The sequence below is a fragment of the Saimiri boliviensis genome, chromosome 16, assembly GCF_048565385.1.
Source record: "Saimiri boliviensis isolate mSaiBol1 chromosome 16, mSaiBol1.pri, whole genome shotgun sequence".
Lineage (NCBI taxonomy): Eukaryota > Metazoa > Chordata > Mammalia > Primates > Cebidae > Saimiri > Saimiri boliviensis.
Window position 1 is genome coordinate 22,606,742 of NC_133464.1, and position 6,920 is coordinate 22,613,661.

At 34.0% G+C, this 6,920-nt stretch overlaps 1 non-coding gene across 1 annotated transcript; it reads left to right on the forward strand.

Moving 5' to 3' along the window:
* The first annotated feature begins 819 nt into the window (after positions 1-819).
* Positions 820-921, forward strand: LOC120365812 (U6 spliceosomal RNA). Its single transcript, XR_005580657.1, has one exon. It is a non-coding gene; the product is annotated as a U6 spliceosomal RNA (small nuclear RNA).
* Positions 922-6,920: the final 5,999 nt, after the last annotated feature.

The window sequence follows — 6,920 nt, forward strand, 5'->3', positions numbered from 1 at the left end:
AATAGAATGTTGACAGCAAACAGCAACAATTTCACTTCCCTTTTCTTGCACAAGTTTACAGATGAATAGCCTTATTACCCTGTCCTGTAGAATCTAAGTATTTTGACAGCCTTCCTTTATTTATAATAAAAATTGCCTTTTCTCCATTGTCTAATAACATGTTTCCCATTTCTATATGAAACTTCATCAGAATACCCTTTAGTGACTATATAACTTCCAACAGACTATAGGTAACTATTTATGTATTCTTTAAGAAGATAGAAGCATTCTCTATAGCCTTAAAAACAGAAGGAAATGTTGTCATTTGTAACGTGGATGGAATTGGAGAACATTATACTAAGTGAAACAATCTAAGCACAGAAAAATGAACACCACATATTCTCTTATGTGTGGACTCTAAAACAATTGAATTCATAAAAGCAAAGAGTAAAGCAGCAATTATAGAGGCTAGCAGGGGGAGAAGTAAGGAGATGATGGTCAAAGGGTACAAAAGCTTAGAAAGGAAGAATGAGAGTATTTTCTTCAGATCAATTTCATAATATGGCAAACATAGTTAATTGAAGTTTATTGTCCACTTAAAAATTGATAAAATAATAAATTTCAAACATTCTCACCACAAAAAACAGTAAGTGTTTGAGATTATGGGGCTAGTTTGATTTAATTATTTCATATTGTGTTTATAAATCATAGCATCACATTATAACTCATAAAAATATGTACTTATACATTTTCAATTTATAAGAAAAATTTTAAATATTTAAAAATTTGTCTAATGATCATTGAAAGTAAAAAGACCAAAAAACTTTTTTTAAATCATGCTTGCTTTGGCAGCACATACACTAAAATTGGAATGACTCAGAGAAGATTAGCAGGGTCTTTGCAAAGGATGACATCCAACTTCAGAAACCACTCTGTATGCATTTTGTGAAACATGCTCTTGAAAATAATTGCTGAATTATAACTTTGAAAGGGAGTCTGAAGGACTTTGAATAATGGATAACTACCTTTACTAGAAGTAGGTTAACAATTTTTAAAGTTATAATTTTCATATGTTAAAGTAATTTTTAAATTTTAAATTACAGATCTTATTTGTGAAAGTTGTTTATTTTGCTTCCTTACTTAACACTACCTTCCCCCATATTCTACTTTATTCTCATGCAATGAATTTGGTAATAAATAATAATTATGTTTTAATATGATATTATTAAGTAAAATATTGAGATATTATTTATAATCCACCAATTTATTTGTACTTTACTTGAAATATCCAGGGAGAATTAAAAAATAACTTAGACACAAGAAAAGGCATATTAATATGCAGAAGCACCATACATTTTTATAAGTCAATTCTAATAAACTACTATATAAAATAATTTAAAAGATGTTTTGATAAGAACGATTTACTTTCTTCTTAAATATTTGTCAGCCACTATATCCATTTTTTTCTCTTTTTATGTTCACATTTAGAGATGTAAACTTTTAAGTATCACTTTATGGTTAATTAAAAACATCTTTTCTACCTTTAATTATTTGAGCTTGAAATTTCCCTTTTGAGAAAACACTGAAAAGTGTTAAGGTGAAGGGAAAGAGTGAGAAGAAAAATGGTAATTTTAGGAGTATCAGTTTAAAAAAAATAGTAAAGCATATTGAAATGCCAGTTTGGAAAAATATGTGCAGCATAGTAATTAGAGTAATAGAAGACAGTATGTGAAATGATATATCTAAATTCAGACCTGACATATTGAATGCATATGCAACTTGATTTAGGAAAAAGCAATTGTTATTTGTTCTCATCAAATGGAGAACTATCATATCGAATTAAAATAGAACAAGCAAACGAGGGGTATAAATGAATCAGTTTAACAACTGTACATTTTATTTCAGAATTGAGTATCCTAGCAAGAAATAAAGGAGTAACTTTATGAGAACAAAATGCAAATTGAAATTGATATTGGAGTGATTTGCAATTAAAAGATACATTGAAAGAAAGACATTCTAAAATTAGTACAGTTTTCGTTGACAATATGCTCTGTTATAGAAAAGTCACAGTTACATATGGATTATAATTGTGCATAGCGTAATGACATTTCAGTCAATGACAGACCACACATATGAAGGTGGTCCCATAAGATTATACTTTCTTTATGTTCAGAAAAAGCCTATATATAGTTTTGGTATAGCCTATATATACAGGTTTGTATCCTGGGAACAACAGACTATACCTTATAGCCTAGGTGTGTAGTAGGTGAGCCCATCAAGTTTTGTGTAAGTCTACTCTGTGATGTTCACACAAAATGAAATATCTAAGAACACATATCTTGGACTTCATTCCTATTGTTAATCAATGCATGACTATATATTTCTTAAGTACCATGTGAGAAATTAAAAACAAAAGTTAATGTTTGTACCTAACTTGGTCTGTACCCAAAATAATCTTAGCATCCACGATTATTAAGTATTAAAGACATGTTAGTAAAATTAACATTACTTCATATAATGAAGGGAAATAGACTTACCCCATTTATACCTCAAAATTTCACATGTAAAAATATTCAGTTTTTAAGGCGTTTTTTTTTCACAGTTTTTAAATTGATTTCAGTTTTAAAAAGCTTTATTATAATAGAAAATGGTCCTTCATTTAGAGTCATTTTGCATTTTTCCTTCACTGTTGTCATTTATTTCATTCAAATAAAAATGTTAGCAATTTAACTTCTTGAGAGTATCTGATAAGTCGACATGTTTTTCTTATAATAGAAATGTTTATTCATATAACTACCATAAACAGTTCTAATTTATCTAATGCACAATTCTCTTGGTGGCCACCATTTTTTTTTTTTTGGAGACAGAGTCTTACACCAGTGGTCAGGCTGGAGTGCAGTGGCGTGATCTCGGCTCACTGCAACCTCCGCCTCTCAGGTTCAAGCAATTCTCCTGCCTCAGCCTTTAGAGCAGCTGGGACCACACCCAGCTAATTTTTGTATTTTTTAGTAGACACAGGGTTTCACCATGTTGGCCAGGATGGTCTCTATCTCTTGACCTCGGGATCTGACCACCTCAGCCTCCCAAAATGCTGGGATTACAGGTGTGACCCACCGCGCCCACCTCAGTGGCTGTATTTTTAAATACATATTGCCCTGCATCCCTTTAATACTGAAGAATCCAGAACAAGTACTTGACTCAGGCAATGAATCTAGAGCCAGGCCAGGTGTTTTTTAAATAAAAGGTAAGCAAAAACATTACTCTCAGTAAATTTAAACGAATTAAACCCAAAAGCTGAAAGAATTAAGTTAATTATACAAGAATATTAGGTGAATGGTCATGAAGAAGACTTAAGGTAAAAATGTACTCAGTGGAAAGTGTTTAAAGGTAAAGTCATGCAGAAAGATATACCTTGAGATGGAAAAGACTGGACCGTCTTATTAGTTCGGGATGACTTTCAGGTCTATTCTACATGTATGTTGAGAATAACATTCTTCCCTCGGATGGGTGTATTTTCTTCAACAGAATTGTACTGTTCCAGATCTAAAGTACACAGAAAGTAACTTTTAAAACCATATAGGGGATAAAATTTCTTTATTCCAATAAGAATCTTCTGAATAATTTGTCTAAGATCTCTTTTTATCCATGAGTTAGCAAACTGGGCTCCAGTATTATTTGATGCAATAGATATGCAAAAAGAATCATGTAGCCCCTGCTTCTTAGGTTGAGAATTCTTACAGTTAGCAGAATTATTCTCATAATTTCCACCAAACCCAAATTTTTATGGCTGAATCCTCTAAATAACCTAGAATGTCAGTTTCCATAAATAAATGCTCAGGAAAATAAAATTAAAATAAAAACATCTTAATGAGACAAATTATAAAGATAATTGGTAGACACAAAAGGAGAAACTTGCATATTGACTGCCCCAGTCATCAGAACAGTACCCACTTTAAATTCCCTTCAAGGGCCTCTCCTCCCTGACTCCCCAAGTTTCGAATATTGGAAGTGGGAACTAGAAACCTCGTTGTGACATTTATGTATTATTAAATGATAACACTTAATTCATTTCTTTTTCACCAGCTTAATTGTTAAAGATATTCATTATGCAGAAATCTTAGCCCCATTTACTCTTTAGTGGGTAAAGCTATTATGCTCTTTCCAATATACTTAGCAATCTGTTGCATTTTAATTCTTGAAGAATCTTCAAGGTAGCGAATGTTGAATAAAATTGCAACGCTTTAATATATTATTTCAATTTACAATTCAAAAATATTTTTAATAGAGTAAAAGGGCACCCCCTATGACAAGATCCACTTATTATAAGGGAATACCTATCTAGTCCAGATTCCCAGAGGGACAAAAATTCAAAATGAGTTCACATTTTATTTTTTTCAATTACCCTCTTCTGTTTAGATTTTAAATTTCTCAGTGGCTTATACTAATCTATATTCAACAGCATTTTGTTGAAGTATAAGGGCAATGGTTGTGTGTTAAAATTCACTTGGGAAAGAACAAGATCTACAAAGAAACTTTTTTTTAAAAAAAGGAAAACAATATTTATTATAAGAGCTACTTTTTAGACCTCTTTGTCCTTGGAAGAATTTTAACTGAACAGAAAGATCAATTACACCTTTTTGCTATTCTCTTGAGTCCTGTGACAAGACTTGAATATGAGACTCCAAGGGAGAAAAGCAGTTTAAATTCAACCTCCAGAAATTTCCCTGCTGCATTGGCTACCTGGGAGACAGTCAGATTGTTTTGTGTCCTAGGGGGGTTAAAAGCCCTGCCACCTTTGCCCTAGAATATTGCTGTTCTATGTCTATGTCTTACCTTAGGATTTCATCATGCTTTCTGGACTATAGGAAATCAATTCAGAATTCTCAAGTGAATTATGATTATAAGTAATAATTTTATAAAATTCTCATTTTGCTCTAGTTGAGAATAAAAAAAATCTGTGATGCATTTTTAGCATCTTCAAAGATATTTAATAAAGTGTGACTGCAATACTTCTCATTGATATTATTGATAACAAGGTTGCAAGCATGCCAGCTCTCAATTATTTAAGTCAGTGAGTAACTGTCAATTAGCAAAGGGTACTGTCATTTTAACCAATTGTGACAATTTCCTCTTTCAACTCAACTAATGTTAGAAGCAGGTCCTGGAAATAAATTTGAACTATTGCATTTATTTGTCTTTTATTTACTCTTAATACATCCTGATATAGCTGCCATAGTGAACTTCCACTTGCATAGATCATCAATGATTTGCATGTTATGAAAGCCAATGGATATTTTCTGGGGGTGTTATTCTGGTTAACCTCTCTTCATTCATTCACTGAATGAATTATTGAACTCTTGCTGGGCACTTGGAAAACAGTTGCAGAAGACAGACACAGGTCACATTTTTTTAATGATATTTACAATTGACAATGAACAAATTATAGAGGTGCTAAATATTAGAAGAAGGTGTGGTGTGATTGACAGCAACCTATAGTTTCTTTCTTTCTTTTTTTTTTTTTTTTTCTGAGATAGAATTTCATTCTTGTTGCCCAGGCTGGAGTGCAGTAGTGTGATCTCGGCTCACCACAACCTTTGCTTTCCAGGTTAAAGCGATTCTCCTGCCTCAACCTCCCAAGTAGCTGGGATTACAGGCATACACCACCATGCCTGGCTAATTTTATATTTTTAGTAGGACAGAGTTTCTCCATGTTGGTCAGGCTTGTCTTGAACTCCTGGCCTCATGTGATCCGCCTGCCTCGGCCTCCCAAAGTGCCGGGATTACAGGTGTGAGCTACTGCGCCCGGCTGCAGCCTGTAGTTTTGAAGTTAGAAAGGATGCCCCAGTGGGAGCAAATTTTAGTTGGACTCTAAGTGTAGGTAAAGGTTTGATTTGTAAAGTGGGGTAAGGAAGTTTTTTTTTTTTTTAACACAGGGGTAAGCAAGTTCCACCTCCTCACCTTTCTTTCAGTTAACACCTAGTCATCTAGCACTAGCACTAAATCTAGTGAGAAATAATAAGGCTTTAGACTTGGGGGTTGAAAGGCTTTAGACTTGGGGGTTGAAAAGAATGAATGCATTCTATCGTCTTAAAATGAAGATTCAGAAGGACTTAGTGATTGGATGGATGTGAAATGAGGGAGAAGCTGAAGTTGAAAAAGTCTCAACATTCTGGTTGGGTCACTAAGTGGGTGACAGTGCCCTTTACGAAATCTGGGAGCACTGGAAGAGGAACAGGTCTGGAGAGAGCGCAGGAAGCCAGTTTTGCTGTGTTGAGATTGAGAGGCCTGAGGCATAAAGCATGGCAGTGATGGGTAGGCAAATATAGGGGGCTCCAGAAAAGAGGCTGGAGTTACAGAAAGGTGTCTTACACTGAAAACATCCCCAGCTCAACTCATCATCACACAAAACAGTATGTGATCTGGATTCCCCGACAGCTTTGTGATCGTGGGCCCTGCATCCACTTTGCCATCAAAGCCAGAATCCTGAGATTTACACCTACCCCTCACATTTTCTCATTCTCCAGGTCATATCCATGACTGTGCCCCTCCAATTCTAGTTTTTACATTTCTTTTGAAGCCACCCCCTCAGCCTCACCCTTTTATTTCATTCTTTACTTCCTCAAGCTTCTTCTCTCCTGGGAATTGAAATATACTGCTAATTAAAGTTGTTCCTCAGCAGCATCATGTCCTTAAAATGAACATTTGTATTACTGCCAGCATGAGCTATTTAAAATAGAAACATTCTTGTTTCCCTTCTTCTCTTCTTCTCAGTATCAACTTCTAATAGGTTTCTGTATGCATTTTGATTTTACCATTTCATCTCTCTCTCATTTTTCCATAGTTTCCTTTTTTTCCAGAATCTATAAGGGCATAATAATTTCTCTTCAACTCTTTTTTCATTTGCCAATTGTTTTGCTTGCAGGCTAGCCAAAACACATGTT